Here is a 25,539-nt window from a genome sequence, read left to right as displayed (position 1 = left end):
TCCTGATTGCGACGGCACAGAGGAACTCTCAATGAAAGCACCAATGTCGGTGTCAAAACCGGCGGATCTCGGGTAGGGGGTCCCGAACTGTGCGTCTAGGCGGATGGTAACAGGAGACAAGGGACACGATGTTTTACCCAGGTTCGGGCCCTCTTGATGGAGGTAAAACCCTACGTCCTGCTTGATTGATATTGATGATGTGGGTATTACAAGAGTAGATCTACCACGAGATCAAGGAGGCTAAACCCTAGAAGCTAGCCTATGGTATGATTGTTGTTCGTCTATGGACTAAAGCCATCCGGTTTATATAGACACCGGAGAGGGCTAGGGTTACACAGAGTCGGTTACAATGGTAGGAGATCTACATATCCGTATCGCCAAGCTTGCCTTCCACGCCAAGGAAAGTCCCATCCGGACACGGGACGAAGTCTTCAATCTTGTATCTTCATAGTCTTGAAGTCCGGCCGACGATGATAGTTCGGCTATCTAGGCACCCCCTAGTCCAGGACCCCCTCAGTCGTAGTAACAATAGTTGGCAAGACGACAAAGATGCTACAATGGAATCAAGGTGTCACACTAGTGGCGTTGGAGATCATGATGATACTTCGGTGATGGAGATCAAGAGCACAGGATGATGATGGCCATATCATGTCACATATTTTTATTGCATGTGATGTTTATCCTTTATGCATCTTATTTTGCTTAGAACGTCAGTAGCATTATAAGATGATCCCTTATAAAATTTCAAGGTACAAGTGTTCTCCTTGAGTATGCACCGTTGCTACAGTTCGTCGTGCCGAGACACCACGTGATGATCGGTTGTGATAAGCTCTACGTTCACATACAACGGGTGCAAGCCAGTTTTGCACACACAGAATACTCGAGTTAAACTGGACGAGCCTAGCATATGCAGATATGGCCTCGGAACACTCAGACCGAAAGGTCGAGCGTGAATCATATAGTAGATATGATCAACACAGTGATGTTCACCATTGAAAACTACTCCATCTCACGTGATGATCGGGCATGGTTTAGTTGATTTGGATCATGTGATAACTTAGATGATTATAGGGATGTCTATCTAAGTGGGAGTTCTTAAGTAATATGATTAATTGAACTTTAATTTATCATGACCTTAGTACCTAATAGTATTTTTCATGTCTATGTTGTTGCAGATCAATGAGCCATGCTACCGTTCCTTTGAATTTTAATGCGTTTCTAGAGAAACCTAAGTTGATAGATGATGGTAGCAACTACACGGACTGGGTCCATAACTTGAGGATTATCCTCATTGCTGCACAGAAGAATTACGTCGTGGAAGCACCATTAAGTTTACCACCCGCGCCCGCAACTGCAGACATTGTGAATGCCTGGTAGACTCGTGTTGATGACTACTCGATAGTTCAGTGTGCTGTCAGTGTCAAAACCGGCAGATCTCGGGTAGGGGGTCCCGAACTGTGTGTCTAAGCGGATGGTAACAGGAGACAAGGGACACGATATTTTACCCAGGTTCGGGCCCTCTTGATGGAGGTAAAACCCTACGTCCTGCTTGATTGATATTGATGATGTGGATGTTACAAGAGTAGATCTACCACGAGATCAAGGAGGCTAAACCCTAGAAGATAGCCTATGGTATGATTGTTGTTATTGTTGTTGTCCTACGGACTAAAACCATCCGGTTTATATAGACACCGGAGAGGGCTACGGTTACACAGAGTCGGTTACAATGGTAGGAGATCAACATATCCGTATCGCCAAGCTTGCCCTCCATGCCAAGGAAAGTCCCATCCGGACACGGGACGAAGTCTTCAATCTTGTATCTTCATAGTCTTGGAGTCCGGCCGATGATGATAGTTCGGCTATCCGGACACCCCTTAGTCCAGGACTCCCTCAGTAGCCCCTGAACCAGGCTTCAATGACGACGAGTCCGGCGCGCATATTGTCTTCGGCATTGCAAGGCGGGTTCCTTCTCCGAATAATTTGTAGTAGATTGTGAACAACAGGATAGTGTCCGGCTCTGCAAAATAAATTTCACATTCCACCGTAGAGAGAATAATATTTACACAAGTTCAATCTGCTGACGTATTTCATGGCACGACGTCACACCACAACCAAGCCTTTACTTGAATTGTTTTTATTATACCGCCTCAACGCATTTAGCGAAGCGGTTTCCTTGGCACGTCTTGTCGAAGCAGAGATCATGCTCCCCTTATTTCGGGATTCTCATCAATACGGACGTGGGTAACCCAACCGCGCCATTGATTGCGGCGCTTGGGAGAAAAGCGAGTTTTACCAGGACGGTGGGGACGCATAGTTTTGTCTACCCATATATAAGGGGATAAGGATCCACCTCTTTACCTACGCCTTCTTCCTCCTTTGCTTATCCATCTCCGCGCACTCGAGCTACAGCGCCCAAGTCCGCACATCTCGCCTCAACCTTCTCCAGCCATGTCCGGAGCGGGAGGCAAGTGGATGGCCTGCTCCGTTACGGAGGGGCACATCGAGAGGCTACGCGGCGCCGGATACCTGTCCAGCGACATCGCGCACCGGCTCCCCAACAAGGGGCAACTCATCCCCACCCCCAGGCCCCATGAGAGGGTGGTATTCCTTCCCCATTTCCTCCGAGGACTGGGCTTCCCACTTCACCCCTTTGTCCGGGGGCTCATGTTCTACTACGGCCTGGATTTCCATGATCTAGCCCCAAATTTCATCCACAACATCTCGGTGTTTATCGTCGTGTGCAAGGATTTCTTCTGCATCCAGCCCCACTTCGGCTTGTGGCTCAAGATCTTCAATGTCAAGCCGAAGGTCGTGAAGGGGAACCAAGCGGAATGCGGAGGCGCCATGGTGGGCAAGATACCCAACGTTACTTGGCTCGAGGGCGCCTTCGTGGAAACCATCAAGGGGTGGCAATCGGGGTGGTTCTACATCACCGAGCCGCATGACCCTAAATGGGCAGCGGCCCCCGAATTCAGATCTGGCATCCCCACACGGCTCACCTCTTGGAAGGAGAGTGGCCTGACTTGGGGCGATTCGGAGGAGCTGACCGGACTCCAAGCCTGTATCCAGAAGCTGGTGGACAAGAAGCTCAAGCTTGTCAACGTAGTCCAGGTCATGCTCATCCGCCGGATCCCCCCGTGCCAACAACGGGCCTTTAAACTGTGGGAGTTCGATCCGGCTCAGCACCGAACCTTGAGCGGGCTCTTCGACACTAGGTACGAAGATGCCTGGAAGGTGCTTTTCAAGGGCGCCGAGGCCCCCGCATCTGCTACCGAAGATCGCCAATTCCGCTCGCAGCGTCAGGCTGACGAGGTAAATGATTTTACCCTTTACGGGATACTTGTTTTTCATAGTTTGACTCTATGCGGGATCTAAACTCCCTTTCCTTTGACAGGACTGGCTGGAGAAGGCCAAGCAGACTAACTGTCCGGCCCCTTTGCCAGAAGACCCAGTGGATGCCCATCTGGCGGGGCTGCTGGTTCTGGCACCCCATGTGGTGCTGGAGAAGAAGGCCAAGAAGGAGGCCACGGGTACTCGAAAGAGTTCCCGTTTTCAGGTGTCTGACGACTCCGAGGCGGACTCCTCCCCCGAGGACGAGGAGGAGAAGAAAAGGGTCTCTCCCCCAGCGGGGGGAGGGAAGAAAAGGAAGGCCTCCCTAGCTAGGGAGGCCGAAGGGTCCAAGAAGGGAAGGACTCTTCTCCCGGACTGTTCCGCCAACGCCGATGACGACGACGAGGATTGGCCTCCAAGGGCCAAGCCCCTAGCGAGATCGTAAGTATCCGGACTCCCGAATGACTTCATGATTTTCCTTTTTGCCACTTGGTGTCTTTCTAACGCCGCATACAACCCTGCAGTCCACCCAAGGACGATCTTCCCGCTTCATCGAGCGGGTCCTTGGGTTCGTCGGATGTGAACAACACTTCACTTCCAACCGCCTCTTCTCCCCGCGACACTGACAACATCGAGGTGGGATCCCAGAGAGGGACCCATCCGGAGGAGGAGGACCTGGAGGTAGCACAGGGAGACCTCCCGGACTTCGTGCCAGACTCCGCACCGGAACCTGCAGTGGTTCCGGAGTCCGGCGGGCGGCCCCTTCGCAAGAAGGGCAAGACCGTGGCGCCGGCGGCCTCCGTCCAACCGGAGGCGCCGAATAACTTGCTGGAGGCGCTCAACGGCGCTTCCATCAAGGAGGAACACCTCACTGTCATGAGTGTGGTGATTCAGAAGGTCCATCTCGCCAAAAGCGGGCTGACCGAAGCCTGCAGCAGCCTTCTATCAGGCTTTGAGGTAAGAATATATGTAAAATAGTACCGCATAGACAGTAGCCCCTGATGCTCGGTTCGGTGTTCGGAAAGAAAAGCCGGACTGAGGATCTAAAAAGATATACGCAGGAGTCATAAAAAATATGTCGAGATGGGATTGCAGGCTACCCTGCTGACCTCTGTCGCACTGACTGCGGAGGTCAATGCTTTGAAGCAAAACCTCGAGCGGTCCGAGAACGAGCTCGGCCGTGCCAAGAAGCAACTCGAGGACAAAGAAGGTGAGTAGCACCTTATTAAAGTTGTACCTTACAGAAAAGGATTTGGTTGCAAAAAGAATGACAAGGATAACGTCGGTATTGCAGGGGCCACAAACAAGGTGGCGACCCTGAAGGAGGCAGTGTCCGTGGCCGAACGTAATGCAGCCGCGGAGCGCGCCAAGCGAGAGAAGCAGGAGGCGCGGGTGGCGGAGGTACGGCAAGAGCTCCAGGCTCTCGTGGAAAAACATGAGAGTTTGGAGCGTGACTCGAAGACTCGAGAGTCCGAGCTTGCATCGGCTCTTGAGAGTGCCAAAGCCGCTAAGGCCGAAGCCTACAAGGCCCTCCAGGAAATCGGGGCGTTGAAGAAAATAGCGTCGGGTAAGGCATTTTTCATGCAAAGCAAGCATGTGGATGTGGATTACGTGTTACTTACCCGAATTCGGAGCTCTCCAGGAGCATTCGCAGATCTGCCCTGCAGCGTGTCCGATGCTGCCTCTTTCTACAGGGCCGAGGAGGGGAGCGCGGCGGAGAAGGTCTTCTGGTCTCAGTATGCTGAGGCCGGACATCTGGTTCCCCTTAGCGACCAGCTGAAGCAGTTGGTCGAGCTCCACAAGGTGGCCGAACAGGCCATGAAGGGCCTCATAGTTCGGCTGTGGCCTAATGAGGCCATGCGTGGGAGCTACTTCGGCCTGGTGCGCCGGCTGGTGGATGCGTGTCCATGGGTTGAGGTCATCAAGCGATCCGCCTGTATTGAAGGTGCCCGTCGGGCCCTTGCCCATGCTAAGGTGCACTGGGGCAAGATGGATGCTGAGAAGCTTGTGACGGACGCGCCACCGCCGGGCAAGGAGTATCGCACGCCTGAGATGTATTATAAGAGTGTCCTGAAGGGTGCCCGCACTATTGCGGGTGAGTGCTCCAATAATGTAATATTTGAGTAAACTCGCATTTTGTTATCCTGTGCGCAGAAAACTTTGTTCATATGCGCTAAGCAACGCTTGTTGATTTAAAATATTACCTTCTGTGCGGCTGTTTATCAAATCTGAGAGATGGCAAGTCGTCGGCTTCAGCCCCCATGCCACGAGTGCTGGGGTGTTCGGTATAAATTTGAGCACTCTTGTTCCCATATTTGGGTCCATCTAGGGAGGCGCTCAACACGACGAACTAGGCAACCAGACTTATAATGCTTGAACACTCTCACTTAGCCATAGAATTCTATAATTTTAAATTTCGGCGAAGCCCCTAGTGTTCGGAAGGCCGAATTCGGGGCGCTATCCACGCCTGGGCCGGACAAAGCCGGTTCCTCGCTCTAAGCGGCATAAGTCTTTAGGGACTCGAAAAAACCTCTCGAACAGCGACCGGCTCTCGCCTCATCATGACGGTCAGTTTTAGCTTTCTCCACTGAGGCGTTAACCCAGCTCAACTGGGGCGCAATCGCAGTGGTTCTCCCAGTGCTACCTTAGCTGATACAGCGGAACATAAGGTACCAAAACATGGGAGCCGGGCAAACCCAACTATTGACCCAAGACATGATTCGGAGCTGATGCATATAATGCTATAAGTTCAGAGTGCCGCACTTGTGAAAGTGTTCGGACTTATCACACCATGATGTGGGGAACATAAGCCCCTGGTGTTTTTAGCCGTACCAAAGTGTACGGATGCAACATGTCGTAAATGAACATATGTATAAGAAAGAAATGCAATTATAAGCAAAAAGGTGCTGCATTGTTTTATTCAAGAAGTACTGCTATGAATGCAGAACGATACAAATAGTGCGATAAGCAAGGGATGGGACTATTAAACATGTCCCCCTCCAGGGGTAGGTTGCAGAGTGGTGTATAAAACAGATTAAATGCTCGTAAGGGAGACCAACTGGATATTCGTCGCAGCCTTTCTCCTTCCCTGGCTGTTGCATCATGAGTTTGGCCGGTCTACTGCCGGACAGGGCCTCTGGTAAACGGAGTCCTGTGGGTAAGAAAAGAAAAAGGGAAAAAGAAATAAAAGAAATGACACACTTGGGAGCCCCTGATGTGGTTGAGCCGCATTCTGGGCCTGTCGTGGTCGTGCCCCTTCCCCTACGCCCATGGTATCTCCAGAGCGTAATGATGTACACGAAGGACCAATCTTGCGATCTTGCAAGGGCTGGGGTTGGGGTCGCATTGCTACGCGTGCTCGGAACGCGCCAAGTGGTCTTGTTGTAGGTTACTTCGGGCGCGTTTGGACGTGTCCGGTTGCTTAACGGCCGGACTCGAGAATTGCCTTAAGAGGCTGCATTGTACTTCTGCCGCGAGAGCCGCTGTATGTTCCTCCGTTCGGAGGGAGCGCTCGGTGTTTCTGTTGACCGTGATGACTCCTCGAGGGCCTGGCATCTTGAGCTTGAGGTATGCATAGTGCGGCACCGCATTGAACTTTGCAAACGCGGTCCGTCCGAGCAGAGCATGATAGCCGCTGCGGAACGGAACTACGTCGAAGATTAACTCCTCGCTTCGGAAGTTATCCGGGGATCCGAAGACCACTTCCAGTGTGACTGAGCCCGTACAATTGGCCTCTACACCTGGTATGACACCTTTGAAGGTCGTCTTTGTGGGTTTAATCCTTGAGGGGTCTATGCCCATCTTGCGCACTGTGTCCTGATAAAGCAGGTTCAGGCTGCTGCCGCCGTCCATCAGGACTCTGGTGAGGTGAAATCCATCGACGATTGGGTCTAAAACCAATGCGGCGAATCCGCCATGGCGGATGCTGGTGGGGTGGTCCCTTCGATCAAAAGTGATCGGGCAGGAGGACCATGGGTTGAACTTCGGGGCGACTAGCTCCATCGCGTATACGTCCCTGAGTGCACGCTTCCGCTCCCTCTTGGGTATGTGGGTTGCGTATATCATATTCACCGTCCGCACTTGTGGGGGAAAACCCTTCTGTCCTCTGTTGTTCGGCGGTCGGGTCTCTTCTTCGTCATCGCTATGCAGCCCCTTGTCATTGTTTTAGGCAATTAGCTTGCCTGCCTGCTTGAATACCCAACAGTCCCTGTTGGTGTGGTTGGCTGGCTTTTCGGGGGTGCCGTGTATCTGGCACGAGCGATCGAGTATTTGGTCCAAATTGGACAGACCCGTAGTAGTTCTTTTGAATGGCTTCTTCCGCTGACCGGGTTTCGAGCCTCTGAATCTAGCGTTGACTGCCGTATCCTTGTTATTGTCGCCGTTAATGCGGCGTTTGTTCTTGTTGCGACATGACCTGCCATTGCGATCCTTGGTATCCGGACTGCCGGAATTTTTGCTGAGGTTGTTGCTGCGAGCTAGCCAGCTGTCCTCCCCCGCGCAAAAGCGGGTCATGAGTGATGTGAGGGCTGCCATAGATTTCGACTTTTCCTGTCCTAGGTGCCGGGCAAGCCACTCGTCGCGGATGTTATGTTTGAAGGCTGCGAGGGCCTCCGCATCCGGACAGTCGACGATTTGATTTTTCTTAGTTAAGAACCGTGTCCAGAATTTTCTGGTCGATTCGTCTGGCTGCTGAATTATGTGGCTTAGGTTGCCAGCGTCTGGTGGTCGCACATACGTGCCCTAGAAGTTATCAAGGAATGCGGCTTCCAGGTCCTCCCAACATCCAATTGATTCTGCTGGCAAGCTGTTAAGCCAATGCCGAGCTGGTCCTTTAAGCTTGAGTGGGAGGTATTTGATGGCGTGAAGATCGTCACCGCGGGCCATGTGGATGTGAAGGAGATAGTCTTCGATCCAAACCGCGGGGTCTGTTGTGCCGTCATAGGATTCGATATTCACGGGTTTAAACCCTTCGGGGATTTGATGATCCATTACTTTGTCTGTGAAGCATAGTGGGGTGCGGCGCCTCTGTATTGGGCTATATCGCGACGAAGCTCCAACGAGCTTTGTCTATTGTGTTCGGCCCGGCCAGACTTACCGTGTCCGGCGCGACGGTTGTCGTCACGTATCATGGGGCGCCCACGCGATCCGTAGATCGATCTTGATTGTATTGCCTTATCCTCCAATATATCTCGCAAGTCCGGAGCATTCCCCTGTGGCCTTGTGCTGTTCAAGCGATGCCGGGGTACGGTTCTAGTGAAGGGCCTAGAGGCCTCTCTGTCGCGGCCACGAGGTGGCCGGTCAGCTGTATTGTGCTCTGGTGATGCAGTTTTTATATGCCTCCTCCTATAATCAGGGGAGCAACTTGCGTTTGGGGTAGCTTTTGGAGGGGTGTTCGAGCTCATGGTCTTCGGCCGCCAGGACTTCCGTCCATCTGTCGGCTAGCAGATCCTGATCAGCTCTAAGCTGTTGCTGCTTTTTCTTGAGGCTGTTTGCCGTGGCCATAAGTCTGCATTTGAAATGCTCTTGTTCGACGGGATCCTCAGGCACGACAAATTCGTCATCGTCGAGGCTTGCCTCGTCTACAGAGGGAGGCATGTAACTATCTTCCTCTACCTCTTCGTCTGCCGCCCTCTTGCAAGGGCTGGCATCTCCGTCCTCCTGCGCTGAATCTTGCTGGAGGGGGTTGTCTTCAGCACTGTCTGGGGTATTATTATCTCCGGTGCCGGAAACGCCATTCTTGCTGTGGCGGGATTTAGAGCGGCGCCGCTGACGCCGGCGCTTGGGCTGTTTCTTGGAGGGATCTTCCTCCGTTGTTCCTTCACCATTCCCATCCTTTGGGATATCCACCATGTATATGTCGTATGACGAGGTGGCTTTCCAGTGCCCAGTAGGCGCTGGTTCTTGGTCGTCTCCAGCATCATCGTCCATACCGTCGATGTCTTCGGAGTCGAAGTCTAGCATGTCGGTTAAATCATCGACAGCGGCTACTAAGTGGGTGGTGGGTGGGTCTTGAATTTCTTGGTCATCCGCATCCCAACCGTCCTGACCGCAGTCCGGCCAGGGCTCTCCTAATAACGAGAGATATTTTAGCAAGCTCAGAATGTCGCCAAAAGGTGAGTGCTGAAAGATGTCTGCAGCGGCGAACTCCATGATTGGCGCCCAGTCAGATTCGATTGGTGGGGGCGCGGGAGGTTCGGAGTCCGGCAAGGAGTCCGGCACCTTGGAGTCATGAGCTTCAGAAGGGACAAAGTAAGTATTCGGCTCTATCGTCGTAGAGGTTGCAGCCCCCGAGGTGGTGTCTAACCATCCGTCCTCGATCTGCGCAGTCGGCTCTGAATCAGGGGTCGGAGCGGTTTTGTGTGCGGCCTCCAGGGCACTGTCCGGCAGCAGAGCTAAATCATTCCCATCATGACAGTGCGGCACGCTCGGCTGTGGCTCGAATCCGTTGAAGATCAAGTCTCCGTGGATGTCATCCATGAAGTTAAGACTTCCAAATCTGACCTGACGGCCAGGGGCGTAACTTTCGATCTGCTCCAGATGGCCAGCCGAATTGGCCCGCAGTGCAAAGCCGCCGAATACGAAGATCTATCTGGGGAGAAAAGTCTCACCCTGGACCGCGTAGTTGTTGATGATCGAAGGAGCCATCGAGCCTATCGGTGACGACACAGAGGAACTCTCAATGAAAGCACCAATGTAGGTGTCAAAACCGGCGGATCTCGGGTAGGGGGTCCCGAACTGTGCGTATAGGCGGATGGTAACAGGAGACAAGGGACACGATGTTTTACCCAGGTTCGGGCCCTCTTGATGGAGGTAAAACCCTACATCCTGCTTGATTGATATTGATGATGTGGATGTTACAAGAGTAGATCTACCACGAGATCAAGGAGGCTAAACCCTAGAAGCTAGCCTATGGTATGATTGTTGTTATTGTTGTTGTCCTACGGACTAAAACCATCTGGTTTATATAGACACCGGAGAGGGCTAGGGTTACACAGAGTCGGTTACAATGGTAGGAGATCTACATATCCGTATCGCCAAGCTTGCCTTCCACGCCAAGGAAAGTCCCATCCGGACACGGGACGAAGTCTTCAATCTTGTATCTTCATAGTCTTGGAGTCCGGCCGATGATGATAGTTCGGCTATCCGGACACCCCTTAGTCCAGGACTCCCTCATGTGCCATGCTTTATGGCTTAGAACCGGGACTTCAACGACATTTTGAACGTCATGGAGCATATGAGATGTTCCAAGAGATGAACTTAATATTTCAAGCAAACGCACGGATTGAGAGATATGAAGTCTCAAATAAGTTCTATAGCTGTAAAATGGAGGATAATAGTTCTGTCAATGAACACATACTCAGAATGTCTCGGTACCACAACCACTTGACTCAACTGGGAGTAATCTTCCTGATGATAGTGTCATTGATAGAGTTCTTCAATCACTGCCACCAAGCTACAAAATCTTTGTGATGAACTGTAATATGCAAGGGATGAACAAGACTATTCCCGAGCTCTTCGCGATGCTAAAGGCTGCGGAGGTAGAAATCAAAAAGGAGCATCAAGTGTTGATGGTCAATAAGACCACTAGTTTCAGGAAAAAGGGCAAAGGGAAGAAGGGGAACTTCAAGAAGAATGGCAAAAAGATTGTTGCTCAAGAGAAGAAACCCAAGTCTGGACCTAAGCCTAAAACTGAGTGCTTCTACTGCAAAGGGACTGGTCACTGAAAGCGAAACTGCCCCAAATATTTGGCGGATAAGAAGGATGGCAAAGTGAAAGGTATATTTGATATACATGTTATTGATGTGTACTGAACTAATGCTCGCAGTAGCGCCTAGGTATTTGATACTGGTTCTGCTGCTCATATTTGCAACTCGAAACAGGGGCTACGAATTAAGCGAAGATCGGCTAAGGACGAGGTGACGATGCGCGTGAGAAATGGTTCCAAAATCGATGTGATCGCGGTCGGCACGCTACCTCTACATCTACCATCGAGATTAGTTTTAGACCGGAATAATTGTTATTTGGTGCCAACGTTGAGCATGAACATTATATCTGGATATTGTTTAATGCGAGACGATCATTCCTTTAAATCAGAGAATAATGGTTGTTCTATTTATATGAGTAATAACTTTTATGGTCATGCACCCCTGCTGAATGGTCTATTTTGTTGAATCTCGACAGTAGTGATACACACATTCATAGTGTTGAAGCCAAGAAACTTCATGCGCTTGGACTTTTGGAATCACTTGATTATGAATCACTTGGTGCTTGCGAACCGTGCCTTATGGGCAAGATGACTAAAACTCCGTTCTCCGGAACAATGGAACGAGCTAAGGAATTATTGGAAATAATACATACCGATGTATGCGGTCCAATGAGTATTGATGCTCGTGGTGGGTATCGTTATTTTCTTACCTTCACAGATGATTTAAGCAGATATGGTTATATCTACTTAATGAAGCATAAGTCTGAAATATTTGAAAACTTTAAAGAATTTCAGAGTGGAGTGGAAAATCATCGTAACAAGAAAATAAAGTTTCTACGATCTGATCGTGGAGGAGAATATTTGAGTTACGAGTTTGGTCTTCATTTGAAACAACATGGGATAGTTTCACAATTAATGCCACCTAGAACACCACAGCGAAATGGTTTGTCCGAAGGTCGTAACCGTACTTTATTAGATATGGTGCGATCTATTATGTCCCTTACTGATTTACCGCTATCGTTTTGGGGTTATGCTTTAGAGACAGCTGCATTCACTTTCAATAGGGCACCATCAAAATCCGTTAAGACGACGCCTTATGAACTATGGTTTGGCAAGAAACCAAAGTTGTCATTTCTTAAAGTTTGGGGCAGCGATGCTTATGTGAAAAAGCTTCAACCTGATAAGCTCGAACCCAAATTGGAGAAGTGCATCTTCGTAGGATACCCAAAGGAAACTGTTGGGTACACCTTCTATCACAGATCCGAAGGCAAAATATTTTTTTGCTAAGAATGGGTCTTTTCTAGAGAAGGAGTATCTCTCGAAAGAAATGAGTGGGAGGAAAGTAGAACTTGATGAGGTAATTGTACCTTCTCCCTTATTGGAAAGTAGTTCATCATAGATATCAGCTCCCGTGATTCCTACACCAATTAGTGAGGAAGCTAATGATGATGATCATGAAGCTTCAGATCAAGTTACTACCAAACCTCGTACGTCTTCCAGAGTAAGATCCGCACCAGAGTGGTACGGTAATCCTATTCTGGAAGTCATGTTACTAGACCATGATGAACCTACGAACTATGAGGAAGCGATGATGAGCCCAGATTCCGTGAAATGGCTTGAGGCCATGAAATCTGAGATGGGATCCATGTATGAGAATGAAGTGTGGACTTTGGTGGACTTGCCCGATGATCGGCAAGTCATAGAAAATAATGGATCTGTAAGAAGAAGACCGACGCAGACGGTAATGTTACTATTTACAAAGCTCAACTTGTTGCAAAAGGTTTTCGACAAGTTCAAGGAGTTGACTACGATGAGAGTTTCTCACCCGTAGTGATGCTTAAGTCTATCCGAATCATGTTAGCAATTGCTGCATGTTATGATTTTGAAATTTGGCAAAGGGATGTCAAAATTGCATTCCTGAATTGATTTCTGTAAGAGTTGTATATGATGCATTTGGAAGGTTTTGTCGATCCAAAGGGTGCTAACTGAGTGTGCAAGCTCCAGCGATCTATTTATGGACTGGTGCAAACCTCTCGGAGTTGGACTAAACGCTTTGATAGTGTGATCAAAGCATATGGTTTTATACAGACTTTTGGAGAAGCCTGTATTACAAGAAAGTGAGTGGGAGCTCTGTAGCATTTGTAATCTTATATGTAGATGACATATTGTTGATTGGAAATGATATAGAATTTCTGGATACCATAAAGGGATACCCGAATAAGAGTTTTTCTATGAACGACCTCGGAGAAGCTGCTTACATATTGGGCATCCATATCTATAGAGATATATCAAGACGCTTAATTGGACTTTCACAAAGTACATACGTTAATAAAGTTTTGAAGAAGTTCAAAATGGATCAGTCAAAGAAAGGGTTCTTGCCTGTGTTACAAGGTGTGAAGTTGAGCCAGATTCAATGCCCGACCATTGCAGAAGATAGAGAGAAAATGAAAGTCATTCCCTATGCTTCATCCATAGGTTCTATCATGTATGCAGTGATGTGTACCAGACTTGATGTATGTCTTGCTATAAGCATAGCAGGGAGGTACCAAAGTAATCCTGGAGTGGAGCACTGGACAACGGTCAAGAACATCCTGAAATACCTGAAAAGGACTAAGGATATGTTTCTCGTTTATGGAGGTGAAAAAAAGCTCATTGTAAACAGTTACGTCAATGCAAGCTTTGACACTGATCTAGATGAATCTAATTTGCAAACCGGATACGTATTTCTATTGAATGGAGGAGCTTTCAGTAGGTGCAGTTCCAACGAGAGCGTCGTGGCGGGATCTACGTGTGAAGTGGAGTACATTGCTGCTTCAGAAGCAGCGAATGAAGGAGTTTGGATGAAGGATTTCACATCTGATCTAGGTGTCATACCTAGTGCATCGAGTCCAATGAAAATCTTTTGTGACAATACTGGTGCAATTGACTTGGCAAAGGAATCCAGATTTCAAAAGAGAACCAAGCACATCAAGAGACGCTTCAATTCCATCCATCATCAAGTGTCGGAAGGGGACATATAGATTTGCAAGATATACACTGGTCTGAATGTTGCAGACCCGTTGACTAAGCTTATTCCACGAGCAAAACATGATCAGCACCAAATCTCCATGGGTGTTAGAATCATTACTATGTAATCTAGATTATTGACTCTAGTGCAAGTGGGAGACTCAAGGAAATATGCCCTAGAGGCAATAATAAATTTATTATTTATTTACTTAATTCATGATCAATGTTTATTATTCATGCTAGAATTGTATTAACCGAAAACTTAGTACATGTGTGAATACATAGACAAAACATATAATCCCTAGTGTGCCTCTACTTGACTAGCTCGTTAATAAAAGATGGTTATGTTTCATAACCATAGACATGTGTTGTCATTTGATGAACGGGATCACATCATTAGAAGAATGATGTGATGGACATGACCCATCCGTTAGCTTAGCATTATGATCGTGTCAGTTTCATTGCTACTGCTTTCTTCATGACTTATAAAAGTTCCTCAGACTATGAGATTATGCAACTCCCGAATACCGGAGGAACACTTTGTGTGCTACCAAATGTCACAACATAAATGGGTGATTATAAAGGTTCTCTACAGGTGTCTCTGAAGGTGTTTGTTGGGTTGTCATAGATCGAGATTAGAATTTGTCACTCCGTGTTTTGGAGAGGTATGTCTGGGCCCTCTCGGTAATACTCATCACTATAAGCCTTGCAAGCATTGTGACGAATAAGTTAGTTGTAGGATGAAGTATTACGGAATGAGTAAAGAGACTTGGCGGTAACGAGATTGAACTAGGTATTGAGATACCGACGACCGAATCTCGCGCAAGTAACATACCGAACGATAAAGATCTTCATAGAATATGTAGGAACCAATATGAGCATCCAGGTTACGCTATTGGTTATTGACTGGAGACGTGTCTCGGTCATGTCTACATAGTTCTCGAACCCGTAAGGTCAGCACGCTTAATGTTCGATGACGATTGGTATTCTGAGTTGATGTGATATGAAGTACCGAAGATTGTTCGGAGTCCCGGATGTGACCACGGACATGACGAGGAGTCTCAAAATGGTCTAGACATAAATATTGATATATTAGACGACTATATTCGGACACCGGAAGTGTTCCGGAGAAGTTTCGGATAAAACCGGAGTGCCAGAGGGTTACCGGAAACCCCGGGGGAACTAATGGGCCTCGATGGACCCTAGTAGAGAGAGAAAGAGGGGTCGGCGAGGGCAGGCCACGCGCCCCCTCCCCTTGAGTCCGAATAGGACAAGGAAAGGGGGGCGGCACCCCCCCTTTCCTTCCCCTTCTCCCTCTCATTCCTTCCCCTTCTCTCCCTTTAGGTGGAAACCTACTAGGACTTGGAGTCCTAGTAGGATTCCCCTATTGGGGGCACGCCCAAGGAGGGCCGTCCGGCCTCCCACTTGCTCCTTTATATACCGGAGCAGGGGGCACCCTAGAACACACAAGTTGACAATTGTTTTAGCCATGTGTGGTGCCCCCTCCACAGTTACACACCTCGGTCATATCGTCGTAGTGCTTAGGCAAAGACTTGCGCTGGTAACTTCATCATCACCGTCACCACGTTGTCGTGCTGATGAAACTCTCCCTCAACCTCAACTGGATCTAGAGTTTGTGGGACGACACCGAGCTGAATGTGTGCAGATCGAGGAGGTGTCATACCTTTGGTGCTAGGATCGGTCGGATCGTGAAGACGTACAACTACATCAACTGCGTTATCATAACGCTTACGCTTTCGGTCTACAAGGGTACGTAGACAACACTCTCCCTTCTCATTGCTATGCATCACCAAGTGATAGATCTTGTGTGATCGTAGGTTTTTTTTTTTGAAATTATTGCATTCCCTAACATAGGGGTGGTAGAGATACCTTCAAAGATGAAAATAGTCCAGATCCATCAGACAAATCTCAATGAATGAAGATGGATTTGGGAGGGATTCAATGGGGAGGGAGCTGGAAAAGAGAAGACAAGCTTGGGGAAGAAACATGCTGAATGGGTGGGTGTGTGTGTGGGAGGGGGGTTGGGGGTACCTTATCCTTTTCTAGTGATTGGGGTGAGGGCGGGACCCTACCGCTATAGTCCCTGGCGGTAGGGTACGCAGTCCTACCACTAGAGACTGTGATGGTAGGGTCCTGCCCTCACCCCAGCAACAGAACACAGGTGTAAACAACAGTTTTGACAGTTTTTTAGAGCAAACAACAACATATATGCACCATTTTTCACAGCAGAATATACAGTTCACTAATATGTAATAATTAGAGCACAAATAGTAGAAACAAGTCCAACATAACACTTGAAACATACATCCTCAAGTCCAACATAACACTTGAAATATGAGTCCTCATGTCCAAAGCAAACTAAAAGCTCATGATAGTTCAACATGGCCAAACACTAGTTTAACATGCCCAAACACTAGTTCAACATCACATTCTTCCTCTCTTAGAGCACCCCTCATTCACGGTCTTCTTGCGGCAATGAGGAAGCGGCTTTTGGAAGGGTGACGGGCCATATGGATCATCATGAGGGTGAGCAACCCTTTTTGCTTGAGAGGCCGATGGTGCATCCATCATTTATGACATGTTCATCTCTTCTGGGGCTTCGTCATCCTGCAAGTCCACCTCCTCTTCATCCTCAGATTCACCGGAGTCGCCGCCACCACCGGTGTTGCTAGTAGTAGCACAGGCGTGGCTAGAAGAAGTACTGGTGTGGCTAGTACTAGCACCGACATGGCTAGAAGAAGCGGTGGCCCACTTTCCCGCACCATCGATGTGCTCGGAGCATGCACATCTACGGCACCCGGGCTTGCGCATCCAAGAATGGTGACTAGCTTCCGGCAATGTTTCATGAAACGATGCAGCAACAAAAGCAACAAAGATCATTTTTAATTCAACAGAGTAAGGACTTGTGAAGTAAAAATATTTGTGAAGTAAAACGAGAGTAAGGACTTCGAGTGCTTACTTTCACCGTTTCCCTCAAAGTAGCATCCGATTCCGGAGTCTTGGCGTTATGGATTTGTGCATTCGAGCCTTCGATGCACTACTAGGGAAAACCCTAGTAGTAGAGCGGGTTTTGAGGCTAGCAGCAGCGCGGGTGGTCGTGCTACTAATAAGGCGCTACAGGTAACTTATAGTAGTAGCGCGGTCCGTGCCCGCGCTACTAGTGTTGACGATATCAGCAGCGCTTTTGCCGAACGTGCTACTATTAATAGCTGTAGCGATTTCGCAGTCCCTCGCTACTGCTATATCTTTCATCATTTCTCGTACCCCTTTCCCTTTCAGATACTAGATACTAGGTACTACTACTAGATATCAAATTCATAAACCATTACTGGGTAGTACTCCCTTCATTCCAAATTACTCGTCGTGGTTTTAGTTCAAACCACGACGAGTAATTTGGAATGAAGGGAGTACTAGATAACAATTTCATGCATAGACAACATGCATCCTCAAGCAGTACAAGGTCATATCAACGGCGATCATCATATGTAGTTCTAGATGATATCAACGACGATCATCATATGTAGTTCTAGATGATATCGACGACGATCATCATATGTAGTTCTACATGATATAGCCACACACACATATGTAGTTCTAGATGATATCGAAGACAATCATCATCCTCAAGCCTGGGCGGTTGGTGTTCCTGATAGTAATTAGGATGGCCTGTCCAACACGAAGATTCTTGCCATCGAGGAATTTCTTCCACCCAACCGAGTTTAAGTGTGTGCGACCGTCTGTGTCCACCCGGTAAGTACATGTTGTGACGGAGCCCAGCTGAGCCTTCTTCATTAGGCTTGATACCATAACTTACAGATATGCTCTTTGCCAATTTATGAATAAGAAAAACATATCAATTAATAAATAGCCTCACAAATAAGTACATACGGATTATCTACACTATTAATAGTTTCCTTAGATTCTACACTAATAAGCATGTGATCGAACTCTACACTAAAACATATCATCGACTAGATTCCACACAACATATCATATCATTGGACTGTACACTAAGTATTTCATCGGATAATTTGCATTTGTAAGTATAACATACCATATCATGTCGATCAACCATGGTATTTGTCAGGCGGGTCACGAATGGCACCCCGACAAAGTCAGCACGTGGCGAAATTATGTCCCACAGGTTGGACACCTCCTCCTTGCTCAGCCTTGTTCTTTGAGCTACGATGGCTTCATGAAGTGGGTCCTCATCATCTTCATCGAGTGGGTCCTCATTATCTTCATCATCTTCATCATGTTCATCATCTTCATCATCTTCGTCATCTTCCACCAGGTTGAGATAAATGATAGCCAGCTTGGGTCTTTCTGCTCTAAAGGAGAAGCTGATCAACTCACCACCAGTAAGACGCATGCGGGCGACGAAACGGGCCCATCCATCTCCTCCAATCTTCGACATATTGCGTCATTTCTCGACCTCCATAGTGTACGGCCCCCCAGGAGCCTCAAATGTCACAATGTCTCCTATCAGCTTGTTGAATTTCAACCTCACATTGCATGGGACGATCTATGTAAAATAAGCAGAATGACACAATGCAGTAATGCCAACACTAAAAATAAAATAGTTATTACATTTCATCTAATTTCTTACCGCCGCATGACGAAAACTCGGCTGGAAGTAGATGCTGAACAGATTGCCAGTCGCAAGGCTGCTGGCGCACCTTGACTTGCACAGTCGACATAGTGGTGGTGGTGGTGGCGCCATTTCTCCTAAAGTAATATGAGCAAAGGATTAACGATCCACTTCACAGGAAAGAAAAACAGTACCATGTGATATTTTTGGTTCTTCCGTGAGAAGCAATTTGATGGACAATTATAATCCTAAGATCTAGTAACATATTATATGACAAGGTACCACCTACATTTTGCCAAAAAGTAACTTATTAAAAAAACAAACGCAACTACCTATCCATGTACAGAAAAAATAATAATAAAATGGTGCATACTAAATCAACTAAATGAACTAGCCTACTAAATCAACTAAATAAAAATGTTCTAAATCAACTAAATCAAAATGTTCTAAATCAACTAAATCAACTAGCCTACTAAATCAACTAAATCATATCAACTAAATCAAAATGTTGCATATGAACTAGCCTACTAAATCAACTAAATCATATCAACTAAATCAAAATGTTGCATATGAACTAGCCTACTAAATATAAATGTAGCAGGGAGGAGGGAGAAGGAGGGGCGACTCGAGGAGGAAGAAGAGAGTAGGACGGAGGAGGAAGGCGGAGCGAGGAGGGGCCGGCCGGCGGCCAGTGGAGGGAGGACGGAGGAGGAAGGCAGAGCGAGGAGGGGTCGGCCAGTGACGAGTGGAGGGAGGATGGAGGAGGAGGCCGGTACTGAGTCCAGCAAGGAGGAGGAGGTGACGACAACGCAGAGGGAGGAGGGGCGATGGGGGAGGACCGGCGCGGGGGTTGAGAGGGTATCCAGTGAGTGTGTGAGTGTGAGTGGATCCAGAAGAGAGTAGGACGGAGGGGGAAGGCGGAGCGAGGTGGGATTAAATTTTTGTAGTAAACTTAGCAGTAGCGCTTATTGGCGAAATGCGCTGCTACTATGCTACGTGGCAGTAGCGCTCGTCGTGGTAACGCGCTGCTGCTGTAACTAGCCTCGCGGCAGCCTCGTGGGAATTATAGCAGTAGCACGTCTTTGAGCGGGGGCGCTACTGCTATATTTATTTCAGCAGCGAGTTACGCTTGAGCTCGCTACTGCTAGTTAGCAGCAGCACCTTATTTTAAAGTGCGCTGCTGGTAAGATTCTGTGTATAGGCTTTTCCCTAGTAGTGATGATACTTCTATTGAGCTCAAAGGTTTGAAAATTCAACATAAGCTCAAAGTTTTCACAATCAAGATAGTATGAATCCACTCTCCAAATAGATTCACAAGACTTACCACTCTATCGGTCAAGGGTGCACACTCTCTGTGAGAACCTTGTGTACTTCTCACTATGGCATCGTACTCATCATCTTATTCATTGATTGCATCATGATCTGCGAGATCTGTGTCTATCCACCTTGGCCTCAAACGCACCCAAAATCGCCTCCCATTGTCGTACCACTTTAGATGAGTTTCTTTGTAATCCCTCATGTCCACCAAAGTCATATTCGTCTCTCTAGAACTGAGCCTCTGCATCCACATCTCGACATACCTAGCATGGTGTTGTCCCCACTCAACCACATTATGATTATTCTTTCGGTTCTGACTGCAAAGAATGACAACAACAAAGCATACTAAAAATTTGAAACCTTGTATTGTTGTTTAACATAGCCTTGGTTAGGTGAATCACTTGTGAAGATCAAGTCCACCCGTGCTTGCTGGCTCCGGTGGGGTGCGTGTTGGGGAACGCAGTAATTTCAAAAAAAATCCTACGATCACGCAAGATCTATCTAGGTGATGCATAACAATGGGGGAAGAGTGTGTCCACGTACCCTCGTAGACCAAAAGTGGAAGTGTTATGTAACGCGGTTCATGTAGTCGAACGTCTTTGCGATCCAACTGATCAAGTACCAAACGCATGGCACCTCCGTGACCTGCACACATTCAGCTAGGTGATGTCCCTCGAACTCTAGGTCTAGCTGAGGCCGAGGGAGAGTTCCGTCAGCATGACGGCATGGTGACGGTGATGATGAAGTTACCGGTGCAGGGCTTCTCCTAAGCACTGTGACGATATGACCGAGGTGGAAATTGGTGGAGGGGGCCACCGCTGTCGGTGTCAAAACCGGCGGATCTCGGGTAGGGGGTCCCGAACTATGCGTCTAAGGCTAATGGTAACAGGAGGCTGGGGACACGATGTTTACCCAGGTTCGGGCCCTCTCGATGGAGGTAATACCCTACTTCCTGATTGATTGATCTTGATGATATGAGTATTACAAGAGTTGATCTACCACGAGATCGTCGAGGCTAAACCCTAGAAGCTAGCCTATGATTATGATTGTTCTTGTCCTACGGACTAACCCCCCCCCCCCCCGGTTTATATAGACACCAGAGGGGGCTAGGGTTACACAGAGTCGGTTACTGAGAAGGAGATCTACATATCCGAATTGCCAAGCTTGCCTTCCACGCAAGGGAGAGTCCCATCCGGACAGAGGACGAAGTCTTCAATCTTGTATCTTCATAGTCCAACAGTCTAGCCAGAGTATATAGTCCAGCTATTCGAATACCCCCTAATCCAGGACTCCCTCAGTAGCCCCTGAACCAGGCTTCAATGACGATGAGTCCGACACGCAGATTGTCTTCGGCATTGCAAGGTAGGTTCCATCTCCGAATACTCCAAGGTAAATTTCGAACACGAGGATCGTGTCCGGCTCTGCAAAATAATTTCTACATACCACCGTAGAGAGCATAGTTTTTTACAAATCGAATCTGTTGACAATTTTTCATAACTTGACATCACACTGTGGCCTGGTCCTTATCTGCACCGTTTCTCAACCAGCTGCTGTGCATATTGCGAGGCGGTTTTCTGGGCACGTCTTGTCGAAGAAGAGATCGTGTCCCCTTACCACGGGATTCTCATCAATACGGACGTGGGCAACCCAACCGTGCCAGCAATCGCGGCGAGTGGGGAACGAGCAGGTTCTAGCAGGCAAGCGGGGATGCACGAAGTTTCTATTGCCTCTATAAAGAGATAAGGCCTCCTATTTTTCACCCACGCCTTCTTCTCTTTCTGTTCGTCCATTCCCTTTCACTCGAGCCCTAGCGCCCAAGTGTTCGTCTTCTCCACCAAGAGAGGTCCTCTGAAAATGTCTGGATCCAGAGCATGAGGCAAATTGATGGCCTCCACCGTCCAGGAGAGGGATATCAAAAAGCTTTGGGCGGCCGGGTAACTGGCCAAGAAAATCGTCCACCGTCTTCCGACGGCAGGACAGATTGTCCCCACTCCAGAGCCCCACGAGAGGGTTGTACTCCTCCCTCATTTTGTCCGCGGGCTCGGGTTTCCCCTTCACCCATTTGTTCGCGGCATCATGTTTTATTACGGGATCGATTTTCATGATCTATCCCCTAATTCCTTCCTCAACATCTCGACGTTTATCGTCATGTGAGAGGCCTTCCTCCGTATCTCGCCACACTTCGGCTTATGGCTGAAGACTTTCAATGTGAAGCCCAAGGTAGTGAATGGTGAGCATGCCAAGTGCGGAGGCACCATGGTGAGAAAGATGCCCAAGGTCACATGGCCAACAGGTACTTTCAATGGTTCCTCAAGGAGTGGCAGCAGCTGTGGTTTTACATCACTAAGCCGCGCGGCAAAAAGTGGGCCGCTGCTCCCGAATTCCGATCGGGAGCCCCCCTGCAGCTTACGTCCTGGCCCAAGAAGGGCCTGGACTGGTCTTCGTCCGACGAACTGTCGGTGCTCCAGACGCGCGTCAAGGTCATGGAAGACAAGGACATCAAGCTCGTCAATGTAGTCCAGGTGATGTTAGTTCGCATGGTTCTTCCTTGTCAGCACCAGGCCTGCAATTTGTGGGACTATGACCCGGCCGAGTACCAGACCCTGTGGGAGCTCTATGGCTCCTCGCACGAGGATATTTGGAAGTTGCTTTTTAAGTCCGGCAAATTGTGGCCGGACTCTGCTGAGGACCGCGGGTACCAACTGTCCCGCCCTGCAAGTCTGGTAAGTCATCGCTATGTTTTGTCAATTCATATGCTTCACTGGTGTATCCCGAGGAAGATGCTTTGGCGTGCTTCCCACAATTCTCCTAGGGATGGACGAAGAAGGCGGGGTGGATACACTGTCCGGCCCCACTGCCTGAAGAACCGGCCGGCCCACTTCTGATGAAGATGCTGGTCCCAGCGCCTTACAAGGCTCCGAAGAAGAAGGCCAAAAAGGAGGCCAAGGAGATCAGGGGCGGACTCCGTCGTCGTGGCACTTCGGACACAAAATACAAAGACTCCAATGCCCATACTTCCTCCAAAGAGGACGAGGAGGAGGAAGAAGACGAGTCCCCCATGGGGGGAAGAAAGAAAAGGACGGCCTCCTCACCCTTGGAGGCTGCATCGCCTAAGAGGGGAAAAAACCCTTCCAGAGGCGTCCACCATTGCTGCCGATAGCAGCCCGGTGTGGGATCCCAGGGCCCAGCACCTGGCGAACTCGTGAGTATACGAAGTCCGAACACGCCTATGCGTCCGAGATATTTAAGGCATAATATTTTAATTTGCGCCCTAATTTTTGTAGTCCGGCGAGGTCCCGCACCGAACAATCCTCGTCAGAGGACTCGTTGAGTTCGGATGCCATAGCGAGTGAGACACCCCCGAAGGCCCCTTCCCCTAAACCTGGGAATGACACCGAGGTGTCTTCCCAGAAGGACCCAGACCAGGAAGACCACACTTCAGGGGCCGGATATATGGGAGCGACGGCTCCCATGAGCGTCGACGGTGGGGGAGATCTTGAACTCAGCCCACAGCCGGACACAGTCCCGGAGACTTTTAAGGCTCCAGGATCAGGCAGGAGCCTCCCTCGGCCGGAGGGGGCGTGCCTAGTCCGCCGACAACCTCTATCCAACCAGAGGTGCAGGGCAGCTTATCGACAGCGCTAAAAGTGCTTCCATCATCGATGAACATCGCGCCCTTATGGGTGCGGTGGTTGAAAAGATTCAGTCCGCTGAAAGTGAACTGAATGAATCCTGCGCCAGCCATATAGAAGGCTTTGAGATATGTTTTATGAGTTTTTGAAGATTGTCATAGTATGGATTGTAACCCCTGATACACTGTTCGGCGAAAGAAAGAACCGAACAGAGGATCAAATTTCCGTTCGCAGGAGACTCAGTTGATGACATATATCTCTTCCTTTATAAACAGGCATCTGTAGCGACTGCCGCCTCTCATACTGCAGGAGTATCCGGACAGAAGCAGAGTCTGGAGCGGGCCGAAGAAGAACTTGGACGAGTCAAGAAGCAGTTGGAGGGCAATCAAGCTATGCCGAAACCTTGTTTTGTTTAGCACAAATGAATAAGTGTGCCTGATGACAGTATTTGTATTGGGCGCTCTAAGGGTGATGGACGAAATTGAGGCGCTTAAGAAGGCTGTGGCCGAAGCCGAAAAGAAGGCAGCTGCAGAGCAGGCTCTTCGTGAGAAGCACGAGGCCAGGGTCATTGAAGCTGAACGAGAGCTCCAGGATGCCATGAAGAAAAGTGAGACTTTGGAGCAGAGTCTATCAGGGAAAGAATCCGAACTCGCCCAAGCTCTCCAAGCCGCAAATGATGCTCGGGAGGAAGCCCAAGGTGCTCTAAAGGAAATTTAGGAAGCGAGGAGGATTGCGGCTGGTAAGGCTTTTTCTTATACAAAGCGGTCTTTATTTAGTAAAAGGAGAAAATCAAGGTGATAACTTGAATTCTGATTTCTCCAAGGGCGTTTGCGGAGGTGCCACGTAGCATATCTGATGCTGCTCAATTCTATCAAGCCGAGGAGAAGAAGACTGCGGAAATGCTCTTTTGGTCACAATATTTGGCGCCGAATTATCCGGTGCCATTTGTCAATTAGCTGAAGCAGCTGATCGAACTGCACAAGGCGGCCGAACTAGCCATGAAGGATTTAATTGTCCGGCTATGGCCCGCCGAGCCAATTCCAAGAAGTTACTTCGGGCTCGTGAAGCGGATTGTGAGTGCTTGCCCTCGGCTCGAAGCTATTAAGCGGTCGGTCTGCATAGAAGGTGCACGAATGGCATTTGCCCGCGTGAAAGTGCACTAGGAAAAGCTTGATGCTGAAAAGCTGATGACCAAGGGACCGCCGGAGGGGAAGGAGCACCGCAAGCCTGAATTATATTATGATAGTGTCCTGAAAGGAGCCTGCCTTGTGGCAAAGCAATGTACCAAAGACATTGTATTTCTGTGAAGACAGCCATGATGTCCTTTGTAAGGCGGAACAAGGTCACTTTTATTATGTATTGCCTGTTATGTGAATTTTTTTTCCTCCTGAGCGGCGGTTTCATATATATTAATCCTGAGAGTTGACCAGTCGTCGGCTTCTGCGCCCACGTAGAAAGTACAGGGGTGTTCGGGATAAACCTGAACACTCTGTATCCCACTTTTGGGTCCTTGAAGGAGGTGTTCAGCACAACGAACCAGGCAATCAGACTATAGGGCTTTATCACTCTCACTTAGCCATAGGAGCGTAAGGAAGGTAGGCGCAGCTCCTGGTGTTCGGAAGACCGCACGAGGGGCTCTATCAGCACCTGATCGGAAGAAGGACCGATCCGTCGCACGTTGCATTGGTTATGGCATTGTGCGGAATAAATCCTTAAAGATTTTACAACCTCTCGAACAGCTGACCAGCTCTCACTATATCAGGACAGTCAGTTTTTGGCTTTCTCTACTGAGGTGCTCATCCGAAAGAACCGGGACACAATCGTAGTAGTTCCCCTAGTGCTACCTTAGCCGATATAGCGGAATGTAAGGTACCAAAACATGGGAGCCGGGCAAACCCAACTATTGACCCAAGACATGATTCAGAGTTGATGCATAT

Source organism: Triticum aestivum, chromosome 2B, assembly GCF_018294505.1.
Source record: "Triticum aestivum cultivar Chinese Spring chromosome 2B, IWGSC CS RefSeq v2.1, whole genome shotgun sequence".
Classification (NCBI taxonomy): Eukaryota; Viridiplantae; Streptophyta; class Magnoliopsida; order Poales; family Poaceae; genus Triticum; species Triticum aestivum.
The sequence above is the reverse complement of the archived record's forward strand: the minus strand, read 5'-3'. Positions refer to the sequence as shown.